Source organism: Carassius auratus, unplaced genomic scaffold (genome assembly GCF_003368295.1).
Source record: "Carassius auratus strain Wakin unplaced genomic scaffold, ASM336829v1 scaf_tig00002602, whole genome shotgun sequence".
NCBI classification, from domain to species: domain Eukaryota; kingdom Metazoa; phylum Chordata; class Actinopteri; order Cypriniformes; family Cyprinidae; genus Carassius; species Carassius auratus.
The window spans coordinates 245,080-253,358 of record NW_020523466.1 but is presented as its reverse complement, the minus strand read 5'-3'; the positions used below and the strand labels follow the sequence as shown (position 1 = coordinate 253,358).

General features: G+C 34.2%; 1 long non-coding RNA gene across 1 annotated transcript; it reads left to right on the top strand.

The window, feature by feature from the left end:
* The first annotated feature begins 255 nt into the window (after nucleotides 1-255).
* On the top strand, nucleotides 256-5,020 carry LOC113069980 (uncharacterized). Its single transcript, XR_003279841.1, has 3 exons — nucleotides 256-568; nucleotides 1,795-1,829; nucleotides 4,258-5,020. It is a non-coding gene; the product is annotated as an uncharacterized LOC113069980 (long non-coding RNA).
* The last annotated feature ends 3,259 nt before the right edge of the window (nucleotides 5,021-8,279 follow it).

Here is an 8,279-nt window from a genome sequence, read left to right as displayed (position 1 = left end):
TCCCTCACTCACTCAATGATTTGGTCCATTGATTGTTTCATTTAGTCTGTTTTTACCGTCTATCAAGTCTGAGCTATTTATTTGGTTTTGGTTTTCTCAGTCTCATTGCTTTTCATCACATGCTAAAACTTTTTTACTCAACTAAGTAATAACATTTCTGTCGTCTCTAATAATTTCCAAGAAGTTCTTAGCTTAATGCATAAAATTAGTATGGATGCAGTGATATTAAAATACTACACTGAAAAAAATTAATCTGAGTGGATGTAAATGTTAAGTAATTAAAATGCGTGATATCAACAATAAAATGTTAAGTTTGTGTCTTTACTTTAATATATCTAGTTTTAAATTAATCTGCATTTGTTCAAAAAACAAGAAAATGTGTATTTTATTCCTTTACTAAATTAATCTAAGTAATCCCAGCCAAGCTTTTTAGGTACACACGCACAACAAACAATACCTTGTTTTATTTACTCACTTGGTAAAAAAAAAAAAAACTCCCCTTCCTGTTTCGTTGGTCTGGAAACCCCTTGCATTCCTAACGAAGACGAACACGCGGACTGAATTTAAGGTAAGAATAAAGCTAGCAAATTAACAGTTAATGTTACTTGGGTTGGTACATTCTTTACAGTTTTCGAATTGCTGTACAAAAACCAGGCTTTAAATGTAATTTGAAGATTGTTGTATGTGGATTTTCTAATTAGCATTAGGCCTAACGTTACCATGTGGTTACACTGGTAAGTTAAAGTTAGGTGGCTAACTTTAGCTGCTTTAAAGCATTCAGTTTTAAGCTTGGCATATGTCTAAATACATTTAAGGAGCCACTGAAGCGTATTTTAGGATTCCTTTTTCTCCCTGTGAAAGTGTTTGGTTCTCCCTGATAATAAAAGGTGATGTTGGATGCGTTGGAATGCGGGTAACGTTTGTCTCTCGTACGGGGGACAGCTGCCAGCTGAGTTCACGCAGCATTTACAGCCGCCATTTTATTCGGATAATTTTCAAAATATTACTGTTATCGTTTCATGAAATGTAGTTTTTGAAGTATTTCAGGCGAGAATGTAGTTGTTTTAAACTCAAATATGCGGTTTATTTATAAAGACAGCGTCTATTTAAAAAAATGTGTTTCGCCGATTTCAGAGATGAGCTCCATGCGATCAGCGGGAGCTCCGTCATCATTTATCCGCCGAGAGCAGCTTCAGCTCGGCTAGACCTTCTGACATTTGCCGCTGGCTCTGATCTGGTTCAAGATAAAATATAATTCGTTTGGGGTAAAACGAAACGTTTCTTATCTTTGGCCTTTATTCAATCAATCTATTAATATGTTTTATATATATATATATATGTATATGATGTCCCTATGAACTTTTGTCATATAGGTATTTCGTCATACAGAATGCATACTCCATGAATTATGCGATCTGAAAGAGTGCCCATTAGCGCGCTGTCTGTTTCTCTTCGTGGTTTGCGTTTGTTAGGACGGTAGTTTTTACGGTCTATGGTTAGAGCGTTTACAGCTGTCAATCATAATATGTGACCATAATCCTGCCTTCTGCATGACGCGGTTCCCTGTACACTTTCTCATCTGAGCTCCGTGGGAAAAAAAAAAAACACAAACATTTCATATGAAACTGAAGACAATTAGCTGTCTGATCGGCAGGTCAACTACCTGTAGTTGTTTGTGGAGAGAAGAAAATGTGAAACTATTTTTAATTATAGTTATAGTTATGATTTGCTATGAATTGGGTTTCTTGCATTGGTCAGTTACTAACCATTAACGTACACTGTGTCCTTAACCAGGTGATTCTCCTGACAATAGGCTACACTGGATAAAGGTATGTAACTTTCAATAAATTATATTTAAATTATATAATAAATTTATTGTAGTGAGGAAACTGGGGGTGAAGTTATAACTCAGTTGGCAGTTTTTTTTTTGTTTTTTGCATTTCACAGAGTAAATTTATAGTCCTGTAAAAAAAAAAAAAAGTGACGACTTAAGGGGTGTGCACCATATGTTGCTGGTTGCTCAAAGTCTGCCATTGCATTAGTTCCCATTGCCATGATAATCTATTTTTGTTGATCCCATGGTTACATACATTAGCTAAAAAATAAAAAAAACTTAATTAGTTTACTTCCACCATTTTAAAGTCACATCTTTCTATTTAACATTGATGAGGCTGTGATAAAATCAAACTTACCTGATTACCTGTGGAGAAAATAACAAGATGCTTACCTGATGAAGCTGTAAGAAAAACATCTGATCAATCATGGTGTAATTTTAGATTCTCTTCTTTTCATTCGTCAGTTGCATACTCCCCTGAACAATTGTATGGCTCAGAACAACGGGCCTCAATATTGTCATATTTGACCAATCTACTTATGTTCAGTTAGTGCCCCAAAATGACTCTAGAATATGCTGGGATCTGTGTGATGCACAGGCACCATAAATTAATTTAAAAGTCAAGACACTCACACTGAAGACATAGTGCACATACAGTTTTGTTTAAAGATGTCATAGGTGTTGAAAGTAATCCTTCTCTGTAAAGTTCAAAATCAAAACAAATGACTTTTGGTGACTTGTTAGTTGAATGTTTCTTTAACAAATGTGATTTAAGGGAATTCCAGGATGGACAAGGGCAATCAGTATGTAAACAGGCAAAAAATAGCTGCCGTCTTTCCTTAATTTGTAGTATTGTTTGGTTAAAGGGGTGGTATAATACCCCTTTTTACAAGATGTATAAAAAATCTCTTATGTCCTCAGAGTATGTGAAGTTTTTGCTCAACATACCACACAGATAATTTTTATAGCATGTAGTAAAAAAGCTCAGTTTTTGTATGTCCCTTTAAATGCAAATGACCTGCTGCTCCTGGTTGCATGTTCCTGGGGGCAGGATTTATGTACATTTTAGGGTTAGTGATGTCACCAACCCGAGTGGAAGCCGTTGTAGTCTCTACCAGCCGTTTGTTGTAGTCCTTAAAAATAGATTTCTCTAAAAGAATATATCTCCCTTTGCTTTGAACTTTGAATGTCGTAACTTTGCAGATGTTGTTTATGCTCAAACAGCAACATTACACACTAACTAAAGTTAAAAAAGTGAAATCATAATCAACCATCCCTTTAAGATTACAAATGATTGTCCTGATAAATAAATATATATTTTCTCTTTACATTTTTGAGGACAGACAAGCAGACAGAGAGGCAAACACAACTAAATGGAAGCTGTGCTCCTCACCACTACCAGTATATGACAAATCTCGAAACTGACTTCCACCACCCTCAGAGAGACCACCCAATTTGCTCCTCATTTAGGGTCTGGATGTACTCAGATCTAGCATCTGGATTATATGGGATGGATTTGCACAGTTCACAGTTAAAGTTGAAAATTGTGTCATCATTCGCTCACCCTTAAGTTGTTTTAAACCTGTATAAATTTCTTTCTTCTGCTGAACACAAAGATATTTTGAAGAATGTCTGTAAACAGACAGACTTGGGTCCCATTGACTTCCATAGTAGGAAAAAATATATACTATGGAAGTCAATGAAACCCAAGTTGCAAAATATCTTTCTTTGTGTTCAGCAGAAGAAAGAAATTTATACAGGTTTAAATTAAAACAACTTGAGGGTGAGTAAATGATGACACAATTTTCAACTTGGAGGTGAACTAATCCTTTAATTCTTCATTCTTTTGCAGTTATCATGTGTTTTGTCTTCTCTACCGTTTTTTTGTCTGACCCTGCTGACCCAATGAGCATGTTACTGTCCAATGGTCATGCTTTAACTGCAATCTCTAGTATTGCATTAGTATTGGATTCTTCTCATGGGGATTTAATAATTTTGACTTTTCAATCTGAGTTAAATCTCGTTTTTGGCTTATTTTATCTGTAAAAGAAAACGTGCCTAATAATTCTGCACACCTGAATATAAGGCGTTTTCATTTCCAACCTTCATGTACAATTATATATCACTTATAAATGATTAAATTAATAGTAGTTAAGTTTAATATGGTTTGGAATTGGGAAAATGTTCCTTGGAATAAAATATGATCAGCAAATCAACGTGCCTAATAATTCTGCACACACTGTGTGTGTGTGTGTGTGTGTGTGTGTGTGTGTGTCTTTCCACATAAATATTTTTAAATTCACACAAGATTGTAATTGTTTATAAATGTAGGCAAATCCATGTGGGAAAAAAATTGGCTTAAATGCATTCTTCACATTAGCAAACAAAGCAGTAGGTTCAATTCTCTCTGGTTTATTTCACAGGTTTGTGATGACGATGATGCTGCAGCCATCCAAGAGGCCATCACTTCATTTGTGCTCAACATCTTTGTGGTCAGCAAAGCCAGGGATGGAGGTCTCGAGAAGAAAGTTGGAATAGCCATTGAGGGAGCGGAGGTCCTTTTTTGCATTCCCAGTGTAGCACATGCTTGCTCCTACCTTATGGGCCTTATTTATGCTTTGGAACTAAGCTACCCAGAGAAACTTAAATACACCTTTGAGGTATTTCAGAAGATCTTCCTGGAGCTGGAGGATGTTAACAAAAACATGTCCTCCAAAATCCACGATCACAAGATCAGCTTACTGGCCTAAAAGCGATACAGACATTGTTGAATGTAGAGGGTTTGAGTCCCTCTGGTAAAGTTTTACTGTGCAATTTCTCAGGTCTTTTTCAGTGCACTTTCTCAAGTCACACTAATCCTATTTCATATAGGGACCATGTTTGTGAGTGTTAATGTTAAAGGTGCAGTTGAAGGAAAGATGACAGTTAAGAAGTCAGAAACTATATTGCACAATGTGAGTTTTTTTCAATAGAAACCCAAAGAAACTGAAATGTAGGTTTCTTAGAAGATCTCCATTGTCACACGGGGATCATACATATGATCATACATGTGCAAGCGTGTTGTTTTAAAGTCTTAAGAGTATGTTACTGTACAGGACTGAAAAACGCAATTTTATAGAAAATATTCTGTAAATGTGTCTGAATGGTTTCTTATGAAGACAATAAAGCCTGTCAACTTTCACTTAATGAGCTTTCCTCTGTCACCACCATGAAGCACAATTTTGTATTGTACACAATGTCTCAACCTGTGAGGTGGATATATTTTATTATACTTTGTTTTATACTGACCTTGTCAGTTTTTACTCTCAAATGGCCAAAATGTCAGCTTCAATGTAATAACTAGATTTCTATATTTGATGAATACATTCTACTGGCATTCTGTTTACAAGTACCAGTGTTGAACTTTTACTATAGTAGTAAAACAATTACTATTTGCATTTATACTTTCAGTAGAAATACTCAGTTGCTAATTAGAATACCTGAGTACATGTAACTTTAAAATACACTAACAAATTTTGAAAACAGTATATCCCACTTGAAATTTGTAATATTGAAATGTAAAAATTAAGTTGGATTCAATCAAAAATACACATTTTGGATTCTTAAAGTTGTGTAGATCACACACACAAAAAAATGACTAGATCAATACTAAAATTAAGTTAACTTTATGTGCAAATTTTATTTCAACAAACAGAAAAATTAAGTAGTTTGTACAAAGACTAGTCTTGTTGGATCTACGTAATACAATTATGCAAAAGAATTCATCATATTTTTTAAGTAAATCAAGCAGATTATTTTTATCAGTGTAATAAAGAAAAGCCAATGATTGCTTTATGTTATATGGCTAAAAACTGATAAATGACAGAACCTAGAAGTAGCCTACATATAAATTCCACAACATTATAATATATTCTTTGAAAAATCAATATTCATTTTGAAGTTTTCTAAAGATTACATTCAATTTCTTTTTATAAAATTATTAGTTTAAATGTAAATGTACTGTGCATCCCTAAAAACTGAATTAGAAATGTGATTTATTCAATAAACATGTAGAAATCATTTATTTTAAAATAATACAAATATAATACTAAATAAAACCTTAAAACGTATATTTAAAATGAATAATTTTAGCATAACACAAAGTCAACTACAGCACTGAATACATAATGAATCCCCCAGACTCCAAAAACTTCTTAAGAAAGAGGGCGGCAAAACAGATTGTTTTAGACTAACTCTTTTTGACAGCTTTCATAGGAGCAACAAAGATCCACCCTGTTCTGAAGACGGGGCACAACTCAACATTTGACCAGACAAACTGAGTGGAATTTCAACAAGGCACTGATAGCTCTAACCTTTTACTCTGAGACACAGACTTTTGTCTTTCTCTCTGCTTATTAACTTCAATGGCTCATTTTGTGTCACAAATGATTAATGCAATCTCTCTTAACTAGCTGTTCCTGCTTGATTTGCTCCATGACTTCTAATGCCATATAGAGATGTTCAAACTCAAAGCACACACAGGCCTGAATACAGATATTTTAGACAAAGTATACAGAAGCATATGCATACAAAATCATTTACAAAAACACACATAAGAGCAAACCCAGCTCAACACTGAAAGCAAAGGTGCATGGCTATTATTTTAGTTACAACGTGGCCTATACTGGCACTGAATGTTTGGTTTAGCCAATATCTGGTTTATTTTTTTGATGCATGTTCAGTCATACAACATAATAAAGTAACTCCTTTAGAATATAATAATAATAAAAAAAAACCACATATTTGAGAAACCACCGCCAAAAGCATATAGGAGATATTTACATATACTATTTAGCCTGGTAAACTCACTAATAGCCAACATAAGGTTAAAATTTCATGAATAAGTCATTAACAACTATATTCTTAAAAGATCCATTGATGTACTTTCAAACAGGAATAAGAATATATGAGTTAAAGTTTAATTACATTTTTAACTCTTTACATAACATAAAATAATGAGCTGTACCCCCTTTTGTTATATAATAATGTCTGATATAGGGGTCAAATTGTTCTTGATCTATTTAATTAAAACATTTGATGTTGAAAGTAACTAAAAGCATACAAAAATGAATGATAAAAGGCATAAACTGTATGATACAAGATGTGAGGTGGCATCTGAGATTCTGCATGGCCTTCTAAAGGAACTGAAGTTATATTTTACCAAGGTCCCAATCATTTCAGTATGACCTTACTTATAAGAGCGCAGATGTTGTTTTGCGAACCTGTCACATTGTAATGCAGGCTTTGCTAACAGAGTTTTACTGAAAAATGGAGACAACAAATCCCCAAGACACAAGTAAGCGCTGGTACTCTTTACACCAATAAAAAGAAGAAGAGGAATACACAGAAGCCCTTATACAGAAAACCTAAATATACAGCTGCAAAATTGCTTGATGATGTTATGACCCCATTAATGTAACTAGTGAAAGTGTTGCCAAGAGTTCTTGAGATCAGAGTCTTATAGGACATTTCAAGTCAGTGAAACCAACAGCCTGTGCTGGATGGAAATCAAAGCACTTTTTTTTCTGAATAACTGATGAACTATACCAGCTGGACTCATGTAGAGGTATGTTAAAACATGCACACACTTACTCACACTCACTATGTTTACATACGAACATGAATAATAACTTTGAGTGAAATTAAGTGGCCATGCAGAATGGCCTTGGGAGGGATGTGAGGAATGCTGGAGGGTGGATGAGTCTGTGTGTGAATGCATTCATACACAGCTGTTGTCCTCCCCTCTGTGTTCTCTTCTCTAGAGTAATTACTCTGATTATAGAGAGATAGAGCTGAAGAAAGCAAATCCTCTTGTGCTCACACTCACATAGATAAATATGGTCCATAGAGGTGTTACAAAACCCAGTCTGACAGATGAACAAAAATCTCTTTTTTTTTGTATGCGATCATCAGACATTCTTCATGTTCATCTTAAAGGGATCGCTTACCAAAATTTACAATTCAATCTTCGTTTACTTGCCCTCATGTTGTTCCAAACCTGTATGACTTTTTATCTGGGGATCACAAACTAAAATATTATAAAAAAAAAAAATGGGGTTCTAGTGTTGAGACATTTATTTGTATGGGCAAAAACAGCTGAAACATTCTTCAAAGTATCTTATTTTCCATTCAACAGAAGAAACCATAAAGGTTTCAATTTCATAAAGGTTTGGAATGACATAGACATCAACACTGACAAAATGTTCCCTTTTGGGTCCAGAAATGTATAGGCTATTACTGGTCACAATTAAAGAAAGATAGTGGAATAAAATATTTTCATGTTTTTGAAAGAAGTCTCTTATCCTCACCAAGGCTGCATGTGTTTTGATAAAACATATAATAAAAACAGTACTATTATTACAATTTAAACAAACTGTTTAATATTTTTATATGCGATGGCAAAGCT